The 25,900-nt window shown below is 40.3% G+C and overlaps 1 protein-coding gene across 2 annotated transcripts in view; it reads left to right on the top strand.

Moving 5' to 3' along the window:
* EPM2A (EPM2A glucan phosphatase, laforin) overlaps positions 1 to 25,900 on the top strand; it is a 109,403-nt gene that overhangs the window by 63,355 nt on the left and 20,148 nt on the right. The window contains exon 5 of one of the 2 annotated variants that reach the window (XM_065680495.1): positions 24,438 to 24,500. The exons of the other annotated variant lie outside the window; for it this stretch is intronic. The gene's annotated coding sequence lies outside the window, so the exon portion shown is untranslated. Of the gene's footprint in view, positions 1 to 24,437; positions 24,501 to 25,900 lie in introns of those variants that run through there. 2 annotated transcript variants of the gene reach the window in all.

Here is a 25,900-nt window from a genome sequence, read left to right as displayed (position 1 = left end):
GTGATTTGGTGGTTTGGTTTTGTTTTCTTTTTTCCCTCCTGCTTTTGTGCATGTTAAAGGTTTTGAAACAAAGATCTCTTTGGCATTACTACACTGAACAACTATGATGGCTCTACTTTCTGCAAACTGGCAGCCCATTTGTCTCTCACCTTTTGCTGGTTCACCACCACATCAAGAGCTCATTGATAGCCCAAGAACCAGAAAGTGTCAGCAGCATCAGTTCTCCTTGCTAAAGCAATCAGGCCATTGGAAGGTTCCTGTTGCCCTCATCTATCTCTAATTTCTGCATGATTTAAATGTGCACTTGGCCCTGATGATTAGCTGGGCTGTACTGCTGCCCTGGGCACCAGTCCCTTCAAAGGGCAACAGTTTGTTCTCAAGGTCTTGATAGCCCTGGGCTGATACTTTAGAACCTGTGCCAAAAACTGTGGCTTGATGACTCTTTTGAAGGTCAGTTTTCCTGAAATATACACAATACACTCCTAAATCTCTGTGAAGCCATGAATACAGAGATGAAACATGACATGAAATTAAAGAATGTCACCATAATTAAGGCACCATGAGGCAATACATGTGTGTAAAGCTGCCTTCTTGTCTGTTTCTGCAATGACTGATTTACTTTTGAAATCTCCGACTCTGTTCCCCAACGTAAATCTCTTAGTCAATATTTTCCTTCTGTTGTTTCCTGCAGCCTGGGTAAGTGCTGGACTAAATGCAGAAATACCATTTTCCTCATGGACTCTTGTATTGCTCACCTCAGTATATGAATACATGATATATTTATTGTCATAACAACTGGGTAAAATTGACTGCTAATGACACCCTCTATTTACAGCTGGGGTGCTGAAGAAAATGGTAGTTAAAGTGACCAGAACAGCTAGAATCATGTAAGGTCTGAGTGATGAGGGGCACTCAGGAGACACCTGGGTACTAGTCTTCAGCACCCCTTGCTTTCTGCCCCTCCTGTTGCTCTGCTGTTAAGCAGAAGCATCCTCTCCTATCATCTTTCACATCTTGCTTCAATCTCTGGCTGCTGCAAAAGCCTCCCTCCTAAATGTAGGCTGTCCACAAAGGCTGCAGTTTGATAATCTCATGTAAATTAAAGCTCTCCTTAGCCAAGGCAATCCTACTGACTTCAGTAAGAGTAATAGTATTGGACCTCATACATTAATAAACAGACACCACCACCCCCACCACCCCCCCCCCAAATAAAGGATTTGGAAATATATTTTGTATTGCAGCTTGGCTGTGAAACAAATGCATTTTATAGCAGTCAATTCATATCATGCTGACTACTAAAACAAATGAATCAGATGACAAGACCTGCACACAGGCTTATATTTGCAGACAATAAGTCTAAGCAGGGAGTGAAGAACTGTTCTTTACTGTTTCAAGAAAACACAATGATCAAAGCTTCACAGCTTGCTGTTGGATTAAATCCACAAGTTCTGAAAAATAAGGCATTTCTTGGTCCCAGAATTCATCTTCTTGTCTCATTATTTATTTGCAATTTGTATATGCTGAGCTGAGCAGACAATAAGGGAATGATGAGTAACACTGAGTTGCAAAGAGGAGCCTTCCGAAGCTGGGTTGTGCTACTGTTCGGATGTGACACATTAAAAGCAGCGAAACTTTGGTGCTTCACGTGAGGGGGCTGTATCCTACATGAAGGACTGGATACAAAGTCTGCAATAGGGCTTGGAAGACCTACGGGGCAAGGTTCATGCCTTATTTAACTATTTTTAATAAATTTCCCCTAAGCATTTTTTACCTTTCACTGCTGGAGTTGGGACAGCGGACTAAGTGGACTCTGCATTTTCTGTTGTGTTTGGAGGCAGGGTCAATGCCTACATTTTAGTCCAACCTAAACTGAAAAGCCACAGCTATTTTTATAGCTACATTAAAAATAATAAAACAAAAGTTTAGTCTCCATATCCCTTGGTTTGTATCCAAAGTTTTAAATATATACCAAAGCTATTTGATTCCTGTATTAGATCGTCTACTTCTGACGAGAGGTGTGAAAAGGCACTGCCAAGATAATGGCAGAACCGTATGCCACAATGTCCTTAATCAATGAGAGGGGTTTTGCTTCCCCCCAGACTTGTGTGATTGAGTTACAATTTAATAGAAAATATCTGTCTCATGCTTCAGAACACACATTATTCATGAACAAGTACGATTAATGACCACAGTGATCAATACAAACTTCTATAGTGAATATCCATCTCTTCTGATGTTTTCCAGTGCAGGAATGGGAAACCGTCTCCTTCTAACCTTTTCAGTAACATGCCAGTCTCTCGGATATCTCAATGCTAGGTGAATATGCGTTGTGGTTTTTCAGGTCAGTCAGCTAGCCCAATAAGAAGCTTCGTTTGGCTGCATTTGAGAGCTCTGATCAGGTAAGGATCTTAACCTTTTCTTTCCATGCCTGCAACTCCAAAGACCTATTGTTTTCATTTTTACTGCCTATGTAAAATCCAGAGTGCTGTATGTAATCAAAGCCCAGGAATTTACACTCAGTTCAAATATAGCGATTCTCCTTTTTAAAAAAAAGATGCAGGTAGGTAAACAGTTCAACATTCAAATAAGGGAAAAGAAAGGTTATTATGTGAAGGGGTGGCTACCTTAAGATAACATAAATCAGGGTTGCTATAGAGCTTTGTAGTGTTTAGTAGTTTATCATTAAACTACTCAGGGCCTAAGTCTGCATCCCTGGGTATTTCCAGGCTACCCACATACCTTTACCTTGGGATGCCTTGGGATAGCCAGACCAAAGCCTTGGTACCCTCTCTCTGAGTTCATCATCTTTCTTCTGGATGCCAAGCAAGAGAGCTCCCTTTGCAGACCAAGATTAGCCATCCAAAGTCAACAACAGCCTCCGGCATGCAGGAATACATCATTACCAGGGTTATTAAACTGCCCACAGAGCTGGCAGCAGATAGTCATATCTCCTGATATGGAAAGCTATGGAAATATTTTTCGCTTCAGGAATAAATCATCTGGCTGTACTTCCACTCTCAGAAAAGGGGATGCTAAGCCAGCTTTTTTGGTGGAAACTGCTTTAAGGGAGATGGGGATGAACTTGGCGTCCTTGTAATATTAGGTGCTTTCACATAAGCTCTGAATTTCATGGCACTCCATTTACAGGAATGCAGAATTGGACTGCTATCTTGCATTTCTAAGGTCACTTAGATGACTAACATCACACTTTAAAACACATCATTTTTATATCTCAGATTAACAAAACCAGCCTCGGTTAATTGGTTATTTCCAGGTATAACATATAGTCAGTAATGCTAACTGCTGCATCTATCTGTATTTGGAAGGTGATGATAGCAACAGCAAGGTCTAGAAGTAAAAGAAGAATGATAAAGGAAATTCATACTAAAAATTATTGGTAATCTTCTTATTCCACAAGGAAAATAGCTTAGTTTGCAAATGTAGGTACTAGATAAACTGGAACAACTATTTACTATTTAAATGTGCTATTCTCATAATTCTGAGCACCCTGATTGATTCATACAAAACCACTTCAAAGTGTTTAAAAAAAATGCAACTTAAACATGAAAGAAATATTTTGGACAGCATGGTTAAGCATGTCTTTTATAAAGTCCATAATTTATTAAAGTCCTGTTACACTATAGAAATGCTTCATGTTCTGAATTTCACAAGTTCAGTGTGGAATAAAAGAAAGAAACAGTGAATACCAATAAGGCTGCTGAAGAAGCCCATGCATAAACAGTGCATACATACAGAGTAGGGGTCACATTTTGGTGGTAAAAACAAGGTCAGGAAGAAAATCAGATCAACCTGCTCCAGGGTATCCCAGGTCAGCAGGTAGGAAAAGACTGGACCAGTTAAAAGATGTCACACGGAAAACCATTGGCAGAGCAGGGAAGAGCATGAGTGATTCACTGATCTTTCATCCCTTGAAGTGCTGTCCCCTCTGTTTAAACTAAAAAATAGCTTTTCAGGACGCGATGGAGAGAAATTTGTACCTTTTCCATTTTGCTGCTAAATAAGACTTCATGCCATTGCCTTAAATGTTGTAGTTTTTGAACAACAGAACAAGTGCTGGGAGAAAATAGGCCCATTATCCCTTTGTTCATAGCAGAGACTGAAAAATGTCCAGCCTGACTGGTATGTAGCTCAGACATCTGTTCTGCTAATGTGGAGTAAGGAAAGCTGACACGCTGAAGAGATTTGAAAACTCAGTCTGTTTAATCCTGCTTGTGGTGTCCCATACAAGTTCAGCACTAGTGTCACATAGCCTTCCCAGGTTAGCCCCAACTCCACAATGATAGCTTCAGACTCTTGTTCCTCGCAAAGCATCTGCTGTACTTTTTACCCCATGCAGAGATTTTTGAGAGGTTTCTCATATCCACAGATTTGTAATCTAAGCTAAACTACTTCTTAATCAAAGTCACCACTTACCGCAGCCTTTACTGGATGCCTCTGCCAAAATTCTTGGTGCTGCTTCTGTGTCCAGGCCATTTGAAATCATTTCCAGAGAAGATCCAATCCCAGCAGCCAGCATGGCTCTGACTCTCACTACTGTCCTTCCACAGCCTCACACTCCCACCCCAGCTCACAGTGCAGCCAATGCAGCCAGCACAGGCCTTCGCCTTCCTTTGCAACCCACATATAGCCACACATCCTCTTCTCCTGGGGTGGGCATCTGGGATACAGAGGAAGCAACACAGAGATGCTGCAGAAAGGTGGGAGAGTACATTGCTCCCCTGGCATGGGCCCAAATCTAGAGGCAGATGTGCTTGGCAGAAATGTGGATAATGCTGCCTGTGGACACTTAGAAGCTCACTTTGTGAGTGCATGTGTGCATTGTAGAGGTCTGCAGTGCAAAAGCTGAATCTCATTGTTCGTGCCCAACTAGGGAATTTCCTGCTGGCCAGGTTCTGCTGCTGGGATTTTTCTTCCTGTGCACTGGATGTTTATGGACTCTGGTCAGTATTCTCTCAGGGTTTAACTGGTCTCGGGGTTCACTGGTGTACTTGATCAACAAAGTAGAAGAGCCCTTTGTTGGCACTGGGGATGACAAATACGTAAATTGTAGGAATGCGAAAATGTAAGAAGATTATTAATTCCTTTGGAGCTCTGTGAAAAAATGAATTAAACCACGTTCTACAAGGGCTAAAACTTAAATATGGTCTTGAAGAACTCAGGGTTTCTCGGTGGGGAACTGGGACACACAAGTATGGTGCAGAGCAAATTCAGCTTTTGTATGTAACAGGTCTGCTGGATATCATCAAAGCAGTGATATCACTCAGCCCTGCAGAGGGGCAGAACTACATGTGGAACAGGCATTCTTTGTGTTTCACATTCTTGACTTTGTACCTATGTCCAACAGTGACTTGACTTCCTCATGCTGTATCAGCTGGACATTAAATTTTTTCTAAGCTTTTTTTGTGTTTCGTGGTCTTACCCTTGGTCCTTGATACATTGCTTCTTTTCCTTCCCTGCATTGTCTATCTTGCCTTCTTTTTCATACCTCCCTTCAGTCCACATAATTTCTGGCCACAGAAAGCTCCTGCCACAGGATTTTTTGGCACCACTTCGTAAATAGAGTAACTAAAGAGAAAAATAAATTTGCTGGTCATTTTCAGGTTTTGGGGTTGTTTTAGTGCTGTGGCTTTTGTTTGGGTTTTGGCTGGTTGATTGGTTTTGGTTTTGGTTTGGTATGGGTTTTTAGGGTTTTTCTTTTGTCTGAATGTATTTAGTCATGGAAACTAGTGTGAAAATGTTATTGTATTTCTATTGAGCTGGACTCTATGAATGTGAGACAGATACTATTTTATATCAGTTCTGTCCAGCTGCTCTTTTTCATAGCTAACTGGTCTCCCACTGTAGTCCCCCACTACACAGCGCCTCTGAAAGCAGTTGTGTATCTCAGTGTGGCAGTCTGTTTGTCAAAGGAGTATTATATCCAGGACAGACTGAAGACATAGGTGAGAAGGGTTTGATAACAAATTCTTTTGAGGGCAACTGGAATAACTGCATAAAGCAGGCAAACTTTCAAGAACATAAACAGTTCTTCAAGAAGGGCTGATTCGTCCAAAAGCTTGTTTGATTTCTCTTTCCCATTGCATCAGTTATTTTACTGAAAGACACTACCTCACCCCTCAAACCTTGCCTTGTTGAGGCAATCTCTGCAAAAATCAGAGTTGTTTTGAGATAACTATCATGTTGCTATAACAACCCTACCTTAATGTTCCACCCAGTCTTGACATTCTCAGAGTAAAATGAGTGCAATATCCAGTCGTTTAGTTTCTTATATCCCAGCACTGTGTCTCCAGTGTGGCCACAGGTAAAACTTGTAACTCACCTAATGATTCTGCTAGTACTTGAGATTGGACTGAGGTGGACAGATTTCCACCATTCCAGCTAGCAGTACAGCAGCAGCATGATACCAACCTAAGAGGCAATAATGAAAAGATATAGCCAAAAGCTAGAAACCTGTTTATTAGTTCTAGCAATTTGACCCATCTGATGGAAACACTAAAATGTAGACCCCAGGTAGCAGATATTGACCACTGTAACCAGTTTGCTTTCCTCCCATGGCCAATATGTACTCTTTGCTCTACTCTGAAAATACCAGTTCAGTTTTGAAGGTTTGTAAGTCTGAAGGTTTGAGATTGGAAAGCAGAGACACTCCTAGGAGGAACTGTGAAACTGCTGAACCCTCTACCTGAATAGCTGAGATTTTCCTGGTTACAGGGTTCATGCATGCTGTCTCATTTTCTAGATTGAGTGAAATGGTTTGGACTGGGTGGCTCCCACAGAAGAAGGGGGAGAAGGAAGCATTGCTTTATTATATGTGATATATGATAAAATATTAAAGGGAAAAGCTTAATGTCCAGATAATTTCTTTGAATCCTCCAGTTCCCAGCAGCAAGGGCACTCAGAGGCAGATTTTCAGTTTTGTCTTGTTATATGTTTGTTGGTTTTAAGAAGTGATCACAAGCCATTCAGAAACAAACAAACCAGAAAATGAGACACCCTTTCAATTACATGTTCCCACTGTTGTCGAGTCCTTTCAAGCTAGAAAATGCTTCAGACATTTAACTCTCTGCCATTTCCTAACTTATACAACAAAAACAAGGCCAGAAACAACCAATAGCTGTGCTAAGTGTGAAATGGTTCAGCAAAGATTAGAATGGGGCAAAAGCTCCCTCTGGGTGAATTTCTTCTTTTTGCTTGGAAGGACCATGGCAGCCTGCTTACCTCAACATACCTCATTTGACGACAGTAAATTGCTTTCCTAAAAGAAGATTTCAGAGAACAAGAAAGTGCAAATAGGGTCCTGTGAATGTAAATCTGAACTACCAGCTTGGAGCACATAAGCTTCTCCAGCAGCACACTTGAGTTCCCCTGTGGTCTGTCTGTCATCTGCACCCCAAGGAGATGAGGCTAACACATACCCATATAGGCACAGTGTCTCCTGCCCTCATTTTATAGCAATGGAAATCCTAAAGGGAGTATTTTTATATTATAATAAGCTGGTAAATTTTAAGAAGAAATAAGGATTGAATTTAGAATGTAATTGAAACCTGTCCTTTCTGAATCTGGCAACTTGACACAATCAGGGGTTCTAGGAGGGGAATGATAGTCAGTAGCTGACCATGTTTTAAAATTTGTTGTGAGCACAAGTGAACTTTGCACAAAGGTATAACCCCCATCTCCACACGCATGTGTATAATCTGCTTTTCCCAACAGCAAGGGATCAAGATGCTGCCTACCTTCAATAATTAAAGATCCAGTGACATTTCCTACAAGCTTAGTTTTAGTATTTGTGTTCTGGCTGGGCTTCAGCTTGACCTATGTTTTCAGCCACTTTACTGAGCCGTGTGGCTCTGTGGTATAGTGAGACTGCCTTTGTGCCAAAGTCAGAAGCCTTTTCAGAGATGTTTTCATTTTCATTTTCTGTTTCTCCAATTAAAAGTAGAGATGATGGGGAAACAAAGTTTTTACCTAGAGGGAATTTCCAGTATTTGGGGTTTGGGTTTTTACCTTCGAGCTATTTCATTATTAATAGGTGAAATAGAAATGTTTGTCACAAAGGTGTTCCTGAAATGAACTGAACCATTTTGGAGCAAAGAGCAATTCTGGCTGTGCTATAACAGTGGGCCTATAGTTTAGGCAGTATATCCAGAGACCATAGGGTCATCAAGTACTTAACAGTGGCACTCATGAAGCACTGAACAGCTGAAAAAGATACAGAAATTAATGCTGAAGCCATGCAGGCAAGTGGTAGGAGAAGAATAGAATTTACTGTTTTTGTCCAATAATAAAAATAGTAAATCAAAATCAGAATTTTGGTAAGGGAGTTTTTCTCTGTAACCCACATCTCATTGGAAAAATGGCTTTAAATCTTTTTTCCTGTTCAGTTAAGAGGCCTATTACCCTTTCCAGGAAAACAAGTCTTACCCCATGCTCAAGCCCACCCTCAAGAGAGAAATAAACACTTGCTGTGGCAGGGGTCAGATCCCATAACACACACTCAGTCAGGGCCTTCTTTTTCTTTATCAGAAAGGTCTTGGTCTTTGTTTTGTTCCTGACTCTTTGAACACAGCCTTGGGATTTAATAAGTCTTGGAGAGCAACCAACTCTTGCAAATGCAGCCAAGAAAGCTCTTGTTGATATATGCACCGAAGCTGTCCCAGGCAGGATGCAGAATTTACTGTCACTCTCCGAATACGTTGGGGGGGGGGTTAACCTTTTGAGTGTATTGTAGTATTTCTTCAGCTTTCTTTGAGCATCTGTCCAGACAGTGTACACCAGTGGATTGTTAGGGGATGCTTCAGACATAGGGTTGCTCACTGGAGGGGAGCTGCACAGACCCAAGTGGTGTTTTACCTTTTCACCATCTCAGTGGGTCACTCTCGTCAAACCTGGAGAAGCAGTGGGCAGGGAACCACACTTTGGCAACAATCCTTTAAGATTTATTCTGTTGTAGTATGTTATCCCCGGAGGCCAGTAGGGCTGTAGTCTGGAGTTTGATTTATCTATTTGATTGTCTTGCTTGCTAAAGCAGAGACAGCAGGGCGGTTTCAGGAAGGAGACAGGCAGTCTGCTGCTCCTCATCCCTCCTTTCTGTACTCAGGGTGGAAGCACACGTCTGCAGTGAGAAGAATGAGTGCAAGTTACTTTCACATGTCTCTACTTTTTGTCCAGCCAGGGTACTACATGGTAGTCAGAATAACCTGAAGGTTGGATACTGTGCTGTACTCAGAGAGTAGGTGCCTGATAGAGGTCAGCTTTGCTTGCTGTCATGGTTCTTGCTGCTCACTTTGTGTAACTTAAAAGCCTTTGGACAGCGTTATAGTTGGGTCTCACAGGGCTATGAAAGAGTCCGTTGAAGGGCTGGCAGGCATCCTTCCCTGGAAGGGTGGGACAGAAATTACACAAGAGTGCCTGAGAGAGGGCTCGCTTTGTGTGCTTGGGCAGAGGGCACCCTCCTGCTGTGAAAGCTCAGCCTTTCTGCTCGTGCTACTGGGCAGTACTGAGGCGTCTTAGCCTCACAGGACCATCAGGTAATTCAGATTAGAACAGGCATCTGGAGGGCTCTAGTCCAACCCTTATGCTCAAAACAGGATCAGCTAAGGTCAAAGCAGTATGCTCAGGCGTCTATCCAGGCATATTGCCAGAAAGTCTCTTGCCATGTTTGACGAATGAGTAACTCTTGTTCAGGCACTTCTGTTTTCTGAAAGCAGGAATATTTTCAGGAAGCTGTGACATAAAAAGCAACAGAAAAATACTTTAGTGAAAAGTCCTGTATGAATACAACCAGAAAGTACATACATGACATGGTTACATGCTTTTTCTTCCTGTGCTTTCCTTGTTCATGGGCTTTTCACAGAACTAGCTGGAATTCAGCACAGCCAGGAGCGGCAACAAAACCAGTGGGAGACACTTGTATTTAGTAGGTAGTTTAGTAGTTAAAGCCATACTACCATAGTCAAATAATGATATTTGTCTGGATCATTTTTGGAGAAATTTTCTGATCCTCTGCCCCCCTTCCTTTCTCCTTATAAGTAGTATCCATTTAGAAAGTACCACATTTGATTTGGGAGATTTCCTAAAAGTAGCTCACAAATGCACCTACATCATGTACTGAACCTTATTTCTGGCCTGGAGATTACTCCCACTCCCTTCCCATACTCATTTGGAACCCTTCTTTAGTTTCATTCTTTTCTCCAGGGACTAGCTTTAATTTCCATATCCTCATTCCCATTCTACATATTGCCTTCACTGTCAGTGCATTCACGCTTACTGAAAATCTGGGTATACTGTTCCTTTAGTTTTGGGATCACACCTAGATGATCTGTAATCTACAGGTTACCCAATCATCAGGACTAGCAAGCAAATTTTTTCCCTTGTTCCCTTTTGCTGTATATTTCCAAAGGGCATTTTGCTGTTTGGTCTTGTATCCTTGCAGGATCTAGCTGAGATCAATTGTCAGTTCCGTTCTTTTAACCTTGTATGTCTTAACCTATGAAATCTAGCTTTACTTACTCATCTGTCCTTTTGCCTTTCTAGTTCTTGCAAGATTTTTTTTTTTTGTATCTTTTGCTTATATCCTTTTTCAAGTGTATGATATGTTTTTTTAATATCCTTTTAAAAGAGGATATTATTTACATAAGTGTTGAATCCATGTCTATAAGTTTTCCTTCTGGCTGAGGGTAAATATTGCTGTTACTTTTACCTCTTCAAACAGTTGAAAATTCCTTTCTCCTTCCACAGTCAAGCTGCTGTATCACCTCAGTCCAACTGATTTTATTAATCAGCTTTCTTAGCTTGTTTAAATTTGCTTTTCTGAAATCCAAATCCTTATCTAAAGACCTACTCCTATTTATTCTTTGATTTTAAATGTAAGTTGAATCAATTTGTGATCATTCTGCAGTTACTTTCTATTATTCTATTCCATTAACCATCTCTCTCTAAATGCCCTTTTCATTTGCTGAAATCCCGCAGTGTAACACCTCATTGACTGCCTGTAACTGTGATGAAGGAATGCTTTGGTTAATATATCCATGAATACCTTGTCATTACTGGTATTTATAGCTTCTGTTCTTCAGCCTGTATTTTGGAAATTCAGCCTTCCTATAACACTACAAGTACCTGTAGTATTTCTTTCTGGAATGGAATGAGAGCTCTCTGTCACAGCCAGCCAGATCAATTTGAAAGTGCAACCTCTTCACTTATATTAAAGTTCAACATAAACCCACCAAGCGCCTGGCCTTGACTGCCGAAGCACCACATCTAGTTCCACTTCCAGTGACCTTGCCTACACCTAATTCTGTAGCACCAAACATCGTACGACTTGACTGCTCCTATTACTAAAACATTGCTTTCTCAAAGAGCTGCAGAAGGTTTCCTTCTGAGATGAGATTTCGTCTTCAGCAGAAGTGTTCAACTGTTGAAAAAAAGGACAACAAACACCCCCCAGGAGGAGGGGATCCCACCAGCAGTACGAGGGTCTGGCAGTCCTTGTTCATGCTCATGTGTCTGTATTAGGACTCACTGGCCCTCTAGGTGCACCCTCCCTCCTTTTTGCCTTGCTGCGCTAGTTGCAGTAGGTTTCTGCAGGTGAATTTTTGCAACACATTACAATTACAGAAACACATGCGCTCAGTTGTGCTGTGCTTAGACACTGAAAATGCGCACTGTTTATTATTGTAGCTACCTTTGTAATTCACTTTGTAAGCCTGGCAGTGCTGCTATCAACCATAGGCTTAAACATGCAGGCTGGACTGGTTAATGACCTTTTAAATGGACAAATCCTGACAGATCTGTCTCTGCTTCATAGCAGGATGTGCCATACTTTGGAAACTGGCTGGCTATCCACTATGCTTCAAGGGTTTCTTTTGCTTGTCTCACTAACTTTTCCTACATGTAAAAAAATAAAGCTGCTTAGTGTCAGAAAGAGACATTAAAGCTTTAGAGATGATCATTTGGGAGGCTTTGTCCAGGCAGAGCCTGGGCTGAACCCTGACCTTGTTCATCAGTGGCAGGGGATTGCCATAGGCATGCATCTCAGAGGGGCTGGAACTAAATGATCTTCAAGGCCCCTTCTAAACCAAATCATTCTATGCTGCTATGATGCTATCAGATATATTGCTTGTGCCATGCTTCATTTCACTTCCCCATGGGTGTTTTTTATTGTGGAACAGGAGATGGCATAAGCAACTTAAGCTAAAACAGAACAGCAAATGATTGATTTGTTCAGCAAATACTTTTCAGTTAATTGATTGAATCAGTGTTTAGAAAGCCTAACTATAAAAAAAGGTCACAGAAAGATGACTTGAAAGGTTATAATGCATCCGGATTTAAGACAATTCTGGTTGGATACTTTTTAGGATTATACCCAGCTGCAAAGAAACTTCAAGAATTTTGAGAAACCCTTTTAGTATAATATTCTGAGTTTCTGTGATCTTTTTTTTAAGGTGACAAATTAGAATCCCCAAAGTTAGAAAGCCTGGTCAAGTATTTTGAGGCTTATGATGGCAGTTTCATTTTCCTATGCAAAAGCTATTAAACGGTCTTCATGCATTATAAGGTAGGAGAAGCCAAATAAACTGAAAAACTTCATATCAGGATGGTAGAAATTCAATAAAATTCTAACTTTGAGGCCTAAGGGGTTTTTTTGATATTTTCTTCAATAAAAAATAATTTAAAAAAGTATCAAATACTCAAATCCAAGACACCGTTTTACAGTTACCAAGGTGTCCTCAAAAATGCCGTCTTAATGTGGGAAAAAAATTAGAACCCTACTGTGGCCAGGAGGATGAGAAAGCACTGTTCTTTTTGTGCAGCCAAGATGTGGTTAATATAATCTGTCATAGGCATTTCAGAACATCTAGTCTGTGATCGTAAAAGCTTAAAATTACATTCTTTGTATGGTCTAATTCCTGCTTATCTTTGCTGTAATCACGTTGCTCAGAGCTGTAATTTCTTTTTTTGCCTTGTAATTTTTGCTCTGAGAATGTATTTGCCAAAGCAAGAAAATGCATCTGAAACTACAGCCTATTGTGAAGTAGCAGTCAAGTAACAGTATTATTGTTAAACTACAGTAACTTGAAATATATTCCCATTAGAGAAAGAAAGGAAATATGGGTTCATTGTGGCTTGTATTAAAGTCTTTTTCCACTGGATATCACTGTGGCCAGGTAATGCTGCCTGATTTGTCCATAAATTCTGGCCAAACACAAACTCCTCAGCTGTAGTTCTGAAATGGACCTGTGTTGTAATAGCTTCTATCAAGAGCACTCTGACACCTCAGGTAAAACCTTCACTGCTCCTAATTTCTTACATCTCAGAAAAATCTGCAAGGGCTTTCAGTGACAGGAAAAGTTGGAGGAGTTACTGTGTGGTAACTGTTCTTGCTTTGAGTTTGACATGCTTTGAAGATGCTTCTTTTAAGGTTAGATTTCAAATAGAGATGGAAGGACAAATTGAGATCTGAAAGTAATTACTGAAAGCAGTTCACATCTGCTTCTGGATACCTGCTTGAAGCCCTTAGTGCTGACTTCAAATGGGTTAATTCTTTTCTAGAGGCCAGTGAGATGCTTGAGGGCTGGATTTAGTTAAATGAGAAAATGAGTCAGTTCTGCAATAAAAGGCAGGAGTAATGGAGGGAAAAAGTAATTAAAACACACACTATGAATAATTGCAACAGCAGAGAAAGGACTCTTCTCTCATCAGCATTTTCCAGTTGGCTTATAACAAAAAAAAAAAAAAATCAGTCCACACATTCACCACAAACTGGTAGCTTTTCATTAGGTTATAAGATGGTTTAATGTGCCACTTACTGTTTTCATAGTTGGTATCTAACTTTGTCGGTGTCCTGGCTTCAGCATAAACACTGTAAATTTAATACTCATATATATGATTATCAACTTTGCCTGAGCCTACACCCTCATCTTTCTTCCCCTTTCCTATAGCAGTCACAGAAGCAGTACAGTACCTCTAATGAGAGCAGTGACAGTTGTGGTGTGGACTTGTGTTCAAATAATGCCTCACCCAATCCTTCCCACATGAGCATTTACGTTCACTGGAGAAGAAACTTGCAGGGAAACTTTGCATCAACATAAGAAACTCTGGGAGAATGTCGCTGTGATTTAGCTGTCTATGGATCCATTGTGCTGTTCCCATGCCTGCTCATTTTGAAACTTTCTTCTGATTTTTGTGGGGGGCGATTTCACATCCCCAAATAAGTCTTGACTCATAGTTTTATTGCAACAGAAGGAACAAGTATTATCTCAGATAATGAGTCCATGGTAGAAAAATAAGTATGTGCAGGGGACTTACTAAATGCAGCTGCTTAGCAGAGGAGAGCCATAGTGACACCTTGTGATAAGGGGCGTACCATGGACATTTGGGTTTCCAGTTACTGCTGCGTGACACCTGTTTCAATGCTGTCAAAGCCATTATCTAGTGCCTGTCACCCCCTGTGCCCGTGGGAGTGCATTGAAAGCCTTTCTTTTCAAAACATTGAAAAATGACTAATGGAAGAAAACAGAAGGAAAAAGTCACTTAAAATGTGTCATTAACGTACAGGTGCAGAAATGCCAAAGCCCCTGAATACAACATGGGAGCACATACAGTGTTACATTCATGAAGGAGACAATGAGGGTTTTATAACCAGCTCTCCATGTGATACCTAATTAGCACAGGTACTCTGATGAGTGAGGAAGACATAGAAGTTAAACAGCTATGAAGTGCAAAACTAAACACTGACCCACTATTCACACAAGAAGGAAAATGTGCCTGGACCTGGAGGTCCTATACCTGCATTTAAAAAAGCAAGCCAGCATGTAATAGAGAACACACCTCATGTGTGTGTTAGAATCAAAAGCCAAAATATACAGTAAAAGTAACTGCTTCTACTTCTACAGTGTGTTTCACACAAATATTCCAAAGCGTGTCATCATCTCATACTGCCTTTTCGTCTGCAAGTCCAGCTCCAGGTGTGCTCCTGCTTGCACTCCCCCAACAAAGAGAAGGTTAGGATGGCAATCTTCACAGAGAAGATGAACAATCTGTATCATCCTTGAGATCTTCTCCATCACTAGTATCAATGTTATCCATTTAATAAGGGAAGCACTGGGGATCTTGATGTCTGCTTTCAGAATTAGTAGTCACTCAGTGTCAAGTGACTACTGCTTAAGGCAACTGGTTAAAAACAGTTTAAAAGCCAATGTGGGTGACATTGTTTATGGTTTATGTCAGTTTGAGTAGAAAGAGGCAGGCTGATCTGTTCAGATTCTCTGAATCTGAAGTGTGTCAATGAGATTATCAGTGACATAGTCTGTTTTCTTCCTGTTAGCCTCTGCCAAGTTTCTGTAGACTCTCTGATCTTAAGTAAAGCACAGAGAAGATAAATTGGTGAAACATCTTAGTATTGATAAACCTGTTCTTGCAACTGATGATTCAGCTGCTGTTATCTGACTCTCCAAGTAGATGTGAACCTGAGGTTTTCCTGTCTCTGGCATTTCACCTTTCCCAAGGTCAGCAGCTTCTTCATGGCCTTCTTGATTACTTCACATAGATTGTTTTAATTCCCCTCAAAAACCGTACTTAAGAGAACAATACTTCCTCAGGAAGGACAAAACCAGTATTCAGAGAAGGCAATTTGTGCCTTTTAACACAAGGTCATTCTCCCAGGGGGTGGATTCTGCACACCACCAAAATTATTTTCCTCTGTAGCAGGATCTGTCCCTAAACAGTTCATGGCTCTGTCACATAGGGAGTCCACTGTCGCTAAAAACAAGCAGTCAGGCACGAAGAATGATGTCAAAATGCACCTTTTTTGGAAACATTATGGTTGCTGTTTTGAAATTTCCTTTTGCTCCCAAGAATTTGTTTTTCTTTGTTTCTCCTTTACATCCTTAAACCCACTTGCTACCTAAAGATCACTAGCAATGCTAGTTCAGCAACACCGTTGGGGTCCTTTGGCACAACAACAGCCTTGTTCAAAACATCAGGAAATTCTTGGATAAACTCACCCACAGGATTTGTTTATGCAGTATCATGTACTTCACCCTGGACCGCAACTCTTGTACTGTTTTTATGTGATGCCCATTTCAATACATAACTGTTCCTTGTTGCCCGCTCTACAACCACGTGCATTGCTGTAAATGTTCAAGCAGCTGTTGTCACAACACTGGAGTTCTTCCAGGACCTTTTTCCAAAGATGGCAACTGCCTTAGCGAACAGGACCTCATCTATCGTGATTTCTCAGCAATTCTCACTGGAAATTGTAAAAACTTTCTGATGTCATGGCTGGAAGAAAGCCTGTCCCTAGTCAGAGAAGCACCTAAAGCAAGTCTCATAGCTCTTAGGGACATATAGAACCTCAAGTGTGAGTTTATGAATTCTCCTGACTTGGGGATCTGGATGAAGGGCATGTCTCACTGATGACATGTCAATTTTAATAATCTGGCCACATGAACATCTTTCGTTTTTATCTGAAAAGTCCCGCTACACTATTTGCTAATTTCTGTCTTTGTAAAGTTTTCTTTGTGAGGAGAGTCTGTCTGCGCTTCCACTGCAAGCATATTTTTACATGATTGAAATGGTCATTAGGTTTTTTTGCTTTGACCAGGACACTTATGATCTGAAAGTTGTAATGTTTGTTGTTCATGAGCACAAACTGAATGTAGACTTCATGTTCAAGCGTGTTAGATGAAATTGATGAAAGAGCCAACCACAAAATTGACTAAGGCTTGTACTTCTTAGAAAAGAGGGAAAAAAGTCTTTCTTAGTTTTCTGCAGTCTTGCTGTTCTGTGGAGCTTATTCATGCCATACTTCTATCACAACACTGAATCCAATAATGTGGTTTCCAATAATGCCTGGAAGTAAATTAATAACACAGAAATTAGAGGAGTTATTGAATGTAATTAAGATGAAAGGTTTCTATCAGTGCTTGATTGCTCATTGTGATAATTGGAGACATGATGTTTAAACTGAGAAGCAGCTAACTATAGTTTTTCTGTGCCCAGGATTGTTCACATGTGAAGTACACCAGAAGCGCATTAGAGGTTTTTATGGACAGTACAGAATACCCTCTCTTTCTAGTATATAAGATATACTAAATAACCAAGTGAAGGAAAAATACTGAGGTCTCTATGAGAAAGGGTGGCAAACAGTGTTGAAGCTGTGATAAAATTAAGTTGCTAACCTCAACTGATCTCAGTGTCAGTTCACTGGCTTACATAGCTGGAACTGACACCAACATTGGACTTTGGATATTCAGTCTTTCTCAGCAGCACAATAATTGGAGGGCTTTTTTGGAAGTTCGGAAGATGTTTTAAAATTACCAAAATCAGTCCAATCTGGGCAGAGGCTTGAAACTAGGCAGGATTTTTACAACTACCAAATGGTCTGGAGGCATAACCCTAACAGAAAACCAGCAGAACACACATTTTTAATCACCTCAACAATTTGGGAGGTCCCAGGCTGGTGCTTGGGCAAGGGCAGCAGCAGTTAGTATGAAACAGGAACAATATTTGGTGGAATTCACTCGATTTTATTTTAGCTGTTCAAAACACAGCATATAAAGTAGGCTAGTTGTCTATACTCACTGAGTAGCTGATGCAGAGACAAACACTATTTAAAATCCGGCCCTCCCACCACTCTTAACAATCTTAAGATGACCGAATTGATTCTAGCCACAGAAATAGACATTCTTAATGGAGTGCAACTCATCTGATAGTCTCACTGACTGAAAACAGAGCCAAGGGCAAGCAACTGACCTCCAGAAAAGTAGTCATCTAAAGTCACTGAGATGAGTCCTGAGATAACTCTATTTCCTGTACTTCATTCAAAGCAGACCTCTCCTTGATGAGTGTCCTTCTATTTTCCAAGCTGATACAGATGCTTTTTTTATTTTCTGAAAGGGTAGAAGGAATAGGGAAAAGCTCTGCAAAGGACTGTTCCGATGCTGTGATCTGGAGCTTTGTTATCCTCCTATTGAGTCAGTTTTGCTCGAAGGTTTAACAGAGGGTGCATTGGACATATTTTCCGAGTTTCCTTTGCAGACCTGGTAAACCAGCGTGAAACATGTCACTCTTTACTCAGAGAAGTATGGAGTGCTCTGGATGGGAATAACAGACCCCAGCCCAAATCCATTTGCAGGTTTTGGGGAGACACAAGCAGGCAATAGTGCTGTCATTGTCTGGCATAAACCTGACTGCTAATTCCTACCTTTCACATGCAGCAGAAGTGTTTGTAAAGAAACAAGATTAGAAATGCTGCTCCCTAAAGTCAGAAGCAATGTTTTTATTTGTATGGTGCATGTCTAATATTAGAAATCAAGCAAATTTCTCTGAAGGAGGACATAATTAAAGGAATGCACGCCCCCAAGTCAAATATTTTACCACTGTGGTCCCACTGTACTTGCTGCTATAACTTTAGCTTTAGAATATTAAAACCTCAAAAAGGCTGGGGGCTGGACCCACACATTCTTCTCTGCTTTTGATGAGCAGACTTTGGTGCTACAGGAGAGAGCAAACCTTGCCACTGGAAGCATCCAAAGGAACCAAGCTTTAAAAAGAGTCCTTCAAACAGCCCAAGAACCCTATCTGACTTCAGCTGTACATGAGTATTGATGAGGTCGCTGAGCCTGTGATAGCAGTAATCCCATATGTGATACTGATTTTACTCTTACAACGTCCTTACTTGTGCTAACTGAAACTTGTTAGCATGAATTTTAGTCTTATGAAATGTAACTGGTGAGGTTGTGGCCCAACTTGCGACCAGCTTTAATAGGGTTTTGTCTCACTCTGTTTTTTGATGCTCAGATCTGATTGTTTTTAAGCTGTCTGCAAATCAAGATCTTTGTGAGAGGGAGAGCTAGAACTAAAAAACAGTAAACCAACTTCCTTACAGTTTAGCATACAGATTCTGTAGTTGCATGTTTTGTATAGAGATTTCTTCTTCCCAAGAGCACACATCTTGCCGTAATATCCTTTAGAAAACACATCATTAGTGTAAAATGACTAATAGGAAAAAAGAAAAAGAAAAAAGAATAAATATAGCAGCACATTACTCTGTTTTCAAATGCAGTTACATATACCTTTTTTTTATTTCTCCAGATGCAGAACTGGGAAACCAGAGAGAGTTCTGGTCATTAGGCAAACATGGCACAGCATAATCAAATCTAGCTAATCTTTCTTGTTCATTTTGCGCTAGAAGAGAAGAGCAACAAGCCCAGTTTGCTTTGTGTTCAGTAGAAGTGAAACAGTCTGGGAGCTCTGCCTGGGTTTTGAAGCTCCAGAGCACTGGAGCGCAGCCAGGCTATTCCAAGGACCCTGCAAATGCATAATAACTTTAGGGAAAAAAGAGTAAGGGTGTGATTTTTGTTCCTGGACCTTGACAACATGCTGCTAAGAGACAGCTTAGAGTCGGCACTGATAGAAGTTGTGTGTGTGTGAGTCATCTGCAGTACGAAAGTCCCTGGTGAGCCACAGGGTTCAAGAATTAACATCTAGCCTGTTATTCCTTTTTTAGAGAAAATAGCTGGTGTTTTGTCTTCTGATTGCCAGGGAGAGAAACAAGAGCATCACAGTTTGTCCAAATGGCTTGATTTCCAATTATGGGAACATGATATTTGTCACATTTTTAGCAGCTTTTCCACTTTAGCTAAAATGAACTGTATTAAAATATTTTGGTCTCTAATAGAGTTTGTGAAGCTGATGGATCCTTTGAAACGAGTGGGAGCCTAAGGTTGTGATATCAGTGCTGTATCTTACTGCCTTTTTTTAAAAAAAAGAATCTGTCACCAATTTTTCACAAGGATTTTAGTGGCATGGGAGTGAATACATATCTCTCTCTTCTGGTTTTTGAACCACTGACAGTTAACCCTCTTTAAAGAAATTAGTCTGTGCTGTTGCAAATATGTAAACCTCCTAGGTGAGATGTGTACCTTCAAAGACAGCTATTAGTATCTTTACCTAGTCAGGATTGTTGTGCCGGCAGAGAAAAACATAAAATCTGAGTAAGCCCTTGCTAATGCTGTTTGCATACTCCTTCACAACACATCCCTTCAAAATCACTGAACTTGTCACCAGCTGCCAATTTTCATCAAGAAAACCCTTTCATTAAGTTCACCACAAGAATTCCTGAGCTGCGCTCACAGAACGGGCTTTGAGCTTCTCAGTCTCTAGATAGATCAAACCCTGCTCAGGGAGTGTCTGTCCTGTTAAAACTGCCATTGCTTTTCTACTGCTTCAAGGCTTCTGCTGGTCACCTGGAGGGGGTGAGAAGGAGTGCTTTGATGCATAGGTTGTTTTTGCAGATGAAAGTGGGGAAGGTGTTTTGATTTCCTATGACCCACTCTTCTAGTAGCTTCTGATCTGTGCTTAGAGGGATCCAGCATTTGGTTAGGTTTTTCTTGGTGCCTAGGGTGATAAATGTGGGACAGGGATGCTGCGGACCATTGTAAGGTCCTCTCTAGTTCAGTTGCCTGGAATGAAAAGAGTTGGTCTTATGTTCTTAAGGGTTCACTTTACACAGAGTGAAAATACACTGTTGTTTTGTACTTGCTATTTTAATAACCATTTTTTCACTCCTCATCTGTGAAATAGGAGGTATTTGTGAGTCCAAGCTATGCTCATATAGCAAGAAAAAAGGCTGTTTGTCAAGTTTTAGGTAGCTTGCTAACAACATAGAAACTCTAACTAGAATTTACACCAACTCTGGTGTTAAGCCAATGCTCCAGGCTAACAGGTTCCCCAATTGTGTTTGAGGGTGTCTGGATCCAGTGAGGGAGGATGGAGAGTTTCATGAAAAGTGAGATCTGCAGCATGGGACCGTTGGTGGGCAGAGGGAGGATATGGAAGAACAGCTCTGAAATGGCCCTGCACTCCTCTATTGGGAGTCTTCATTGCCTGTGCAACAGAGGCAAGTGTTTACTATATTTCACAATAGCAGGGTATGAAGAGTTTAGTCACTCCCTGATCTCATATGGGAAAGGGAAATAATCCTCAGAATTCATATATATTACTGAGTGTGGCCTGCAATGAATTATATGTGCACATAAGTACCAAAAATGACCCATTGCAGATATTTCTAAACAATATCAAATAATAAATGAAACAGAATATTTGATTGCATTGCGTGCAGAAAAATTATGAATAAGATTCATGAAAATTTATCAAATACATATTTAAACAAAGCTCTGGGAAAAAAGTAGAACAAGTTTTTAAGAGATTTTGCAATGCAAATACCTATTAAAATCTTCTAAGTTTTGGGTATATGTTACAACTAAAATGTTTTACTGTTTTACGAGTTTTCAACCTGCAGTCCCAGCCCTTGGCTCCAGCTGTGCAGAGCTGAGGTCACTCTTCTTTTGCTTCATGTTGAAACAGAACTTTTGTGGAAGAATGGAAAGGATTGTGATGTTTTCTTCTCTTGCAAAGCAGAGACAAAATTTGGCAGGACTAGAGAAATGCTAAAAAAGATTAAATTATCTGTTCCACTCTTACTACAATATTCCTTCCTTCTCTCAATTCACCATTTTTCAATCAATTTTAAAATAGCATGTTATCTGTGGTAACAGCCATAGCTATTTTTTAGCTTCAGAACAGACCATTGTTATCATTTAGTCTGACCTTCTGTATACCTCAAGCCATGAAATTTCACCTATGGATTCCACTCTCTAATAATCTGTCAGAGAAGATAAATGCTGGGTAGAGTTTATTTCTGTATTGACTGGCAAATCTCGTCTGCTCCAACACAGAAATTTTGGAAGACTTTCACCCTGGCCTGCCACTTGAGTCAATGCTGATAAAATTAGATCAGTCAGTCCAAAGGAAGTATTTGTTTTCATTCTGAGGCATTGGATGACATTTTGCTTTTATTCATTTGCAGGCTGAAGTAAATACCAGTCACATCCTTGTTTTGGTGCACTGTATTGCTCAGGGAGCTTGGAGACTGAATTCACATGATGCTACGGCCCACAAGTGCAGCTGCCCAGAGTAATTTTCTCTAACATGCACAAAGCTGACGATGTGCCAAAGGTTCAAATCAAAGTCTTATCTGTGCAGAGTCATTGATAAGAGATGTTAAAGCCACTTTCCTCCTGAGTAAAGACTCAGGGTGTTCAATATGTCAGGTATAAACTTTGCTCCTCTGTCCTTTCAGCTGTAATCAAAGAAAATGGGTCTTGATGAAGTGAGATGACAAAGTAGCTCTTCACACTTCTTCCCTTGAGCAATTCTCTTGAGTGCAGCTACCTAACTGTGAGATGGTTGTAATGAAGGTCTGCACATATCCGTCTGGCTAGCATTTGCCTTTCTGATGTCTTATCTGTCATGTGATTGTATTGAATGGGATGGAAAAGAATATAAATTGAATGGAATAGAATAGTAATGGAATACCCCTGTACTTCACTATGGGTTCCAGGGAGAAGGGAACAACATGGTGTGTTCAAGACTCAAGACATCAGGCTATCTCTGAACCCCCTCCCCTGAAGACCTCTCCCATATTTTTGCAAGCCCATTACAGAACCTATGCTTAGCCGCATGTATTGTTCAAGTCCAGATTTACTTGTCATGTTTGATGTAGGATGTGACATGCATTCATAAATGTAATGAAGAGATCACCAGTATTTAAAAAATGAAGATTTTAGATATTGTCTTATTACCAGCAGGGGCTGTGGGCAAGAAATAGCAAGTGTTGCAGAGGAAGTACCGTCAAGAAGGTCTGTTTCACTGCTCAGTGGAAATTCAGTGGATGTGGTAGGCAGTACTGATTTCCCATGGGCTTAAATGGACTCGCAGTCTGTCCTGTTGTGTGCTACAAGGAGCCTATCCAAACCATCTGCAATAGAGTTTAAATTAATATAAATTTTTTAATAGAAATTTCACACTGATTTCTACTCTGCTCTACTGATTTTATTTTTTGGTGTGTGCATTCTCTCGTCCCTGTAAATGTCCTCACATACATCTTGCCAAGACAGTCAAGAGCTTTTCCTTCAATAACTATGGCTCCTGTGGTCCCTGTTTCCTTGACAGAGTTTTGTTAAATAGCATAAAAGTCCAGCTTCTACTTTTAATACTTGCACTTCACTGAGCTATGTTTTTTCTCATGTTTTAGATAAATGCCGCCCCCTTCCCCAGTGTTTTCAAACTATCCATGCAGTTTAATCCCCTCAAAAGATGTGAGCACCTCAAATTCTTCAGTTTTTCTAGAGCCTTTGGATTTAATATAAGACACCAGCATGAAACTTAATGGCATATGATATTTCAGAAGCCTGACTAGATGATCTAATGATTCCTTCTGGCTTTAAACACCGAAGCTCTGATCCTCAATTTGCTGATGACTACCTCATATAAAATACAATTTAGAATAAAAATAACCTGACCATTCATCATTTGTTTTCTTAATGGGAAAAAATTACTTTGTTGCAGCAAAATCACACAAAAAGAGGTTTTGCTGGTGCACCTTTGATTTGGTGGTGTTCCTTAACCCGAAGCCTCATCTTTTATGAAGGATCAGAGCCATTTTTCTGTGCTGGATCATGACTTCAGGCCTGTATCACTGCTGGTATGTGGAATGTCCTTATGAATATAAAAGAGAGCAGAGCTCATTTCTACGAAAACAAAACAAGGCATCAACTGCAATTTCCCTGCCAAAAAGAGTTCTAATATTGAGTGATGTGAAAGCTTCAGGGAGAACTGTGAGGATCAAATGAAACCTTCTAAATAATGACAACAACAATAAAAATGTTGTTTTAAAGTTTATTAGAAAGGATGGCTGAACTAGGAGTCAGAAAATCTGGGCTTAGAATAGTATATCAAGCAGGGGAGCCTGAAATGAGCTGTCACTAGACTTTGGGTGTTCAGATCCAGTTTTGTAAACAAGCTTGCCTAAAGCTGTCCCCAGCATATCAGCAGCTCTGGAGCAGGTGTACCAGGGTACTGGTGGCTTCTACCCAATCTGCTGTGTAAGCCTGGACCAGGGCACAGGTGTCTTCTGGAGGGTGCATCTCATGGTGTGGCTGAAAATGTGTCCCTAAATGGGAGCAGGTCCTGTGGGAAGCATGGCTGATGGCTTGTTTCCATCCCTGTCATGTAGCTTAGGTAGCAATGGGAACATTTAGCCAGCAATGCCTCCTCCCTCTGGGACACCTCCTTTTCCAGCCAGTGATGGGGTGCAGTAGACTGCAGAGGATCTTTCTTAAATCCAGATTAGAGCCAAGACTACAGAAAAAGTCATCTCCACCACAAAGCAACATGCTGTCTGTGCTGAGATACAATAGGAAGCAGAGGCCCATGTAGTGAGTGCCTGGCAGACACCTGGGCATGTACCTGCAAGCCCATTTTGAGAGGGGTTTATAGAGAAAAAATGTTAGATATTGAGAAAAAAATGACAGTAGCCCAGTATATTTACTGTCATTTTTTGTCTCACTGTTTAGGACACTGCCTGAAAGGTGCTTATATTCCTCCCCCCCAAAATGAAATCAGCAGGAATTAACAAGAAGTGTCCTTTCAGGTGCAAACCATAGTTTCTCCTCCCTGCTCCGTCTGCTTTGATAAACAGCTGGATGAAACATGAATGCATGCAATCAATTCTGTGTCCTCTCAAGGTAGGTTCTCAGATGAATTTTAGTCTGCAAATACATGACACAGTTACTTTTTGAGAAGGACTTAGAATTGCTTCAGAAAAGGCTCCAGTGTAGCTGTGACTAAGTTCATTAAACAAGATGTTGAGCTTACTGACCAATGACATGAGGAGCGCCATACTGCAATGAACTTGCATGATTTTGTTTTGACTTACTCACTTTTGGGTCACTCTTACAACCATGTTATAATATATATAACCACTCTTATAATCATGTTTGTTACTTGTAACAAAACATTTTAAATCGGGTTTTGTTTGTTTATTTTTTATTATTATTCTTTTTTTAATATCTTTTTTACATGCTTAGTTACTATGCATGAAGTTATTGGTTTTTCTTAATGACCCAAGTAATATTAAAATGCAGTACGATTTAATTTTTAGGATGACAGATACACATATGCACACACTCCATTACTGCCCTTGTTCTTCTGGCACATGTGTGGCCAATAGTAAATATTAATAGCAATAGTAAATAATAGTCATAATAAGAAGAATAGTAATAAAACTCCACTTACCTGGAAGATGCTGAATAATGTCACCAGCCATATTATCCATGGTCTTTCTTGTATATGAATCGACACAAATGACTTTATGAATGCATAAAATGAATAAAATTAAAGCAATGTGAAAAGCAAAGATATCCCCATTATTTTTACTTGATTATTTTGTAATGGACACAACTTGACACATAACACTTTGCTACTGCTTTCCAGCATCTGCTGCTGGTATTTGTATTTATTCATTCATTAGGACACTGAGTTAAATTGCTTGTTTCATTTGGTGGTGCTTATTCTGACTTTCTACAAAGTTTGTCTATCCTTTGAATGAACTTTTCTCTCCTCTCCCTTCTTCCATTTGGGGAAGCGCAGAAAATTATCCTTGAATGAAAGTAAAGAATACATATCCTTTCGTTTCCTTGTGTTGGGATTTGCATCTCACTTCTTGCAAGAGGTTATACAACATATTCTGCCTGCCATCAACTTCGTGATGGTATGATGCTTGATGAAGAACATTTGTACTGTAGGTGTGCACATTACTTCATAGTTTAAATAGAATCCTGCTCATTTGCCTGCTGCACCATGACATTCAGAGGATGGTATTTTCCATTTCTGTTGCGCTTTCCTACTTTTATCAGTTATGGTGATAAAAATATGTTTTTTGCAAAAATAACATGAAATGCTCAGCTGATATTAGAAAGAATTTCAGGACGAGTATGCAGCATTTGGATATTCTTGGCTCATAGCACTAATGCAGTTC

Source organism: Lathamus discolor, chromosome 5 (genome assembly GCF_037157495.1).
Source record: "Lathamus discolor isolate bLatDis1 chromosome 5, bLatDis1.hap1, whole genome shotgun sequence".
Taxonomy (NCBI): Eukaryota; Metazoa; Chordata; class Aves; order Psittaciformes; family Psittacidae; genus Lathamus; species Lathamus discolor.
The sequence above is the reverse complement of the archived record's forward strand: the minus strand, read 5'-3'. Positions and strand labels throughout refer to the sequence as shown.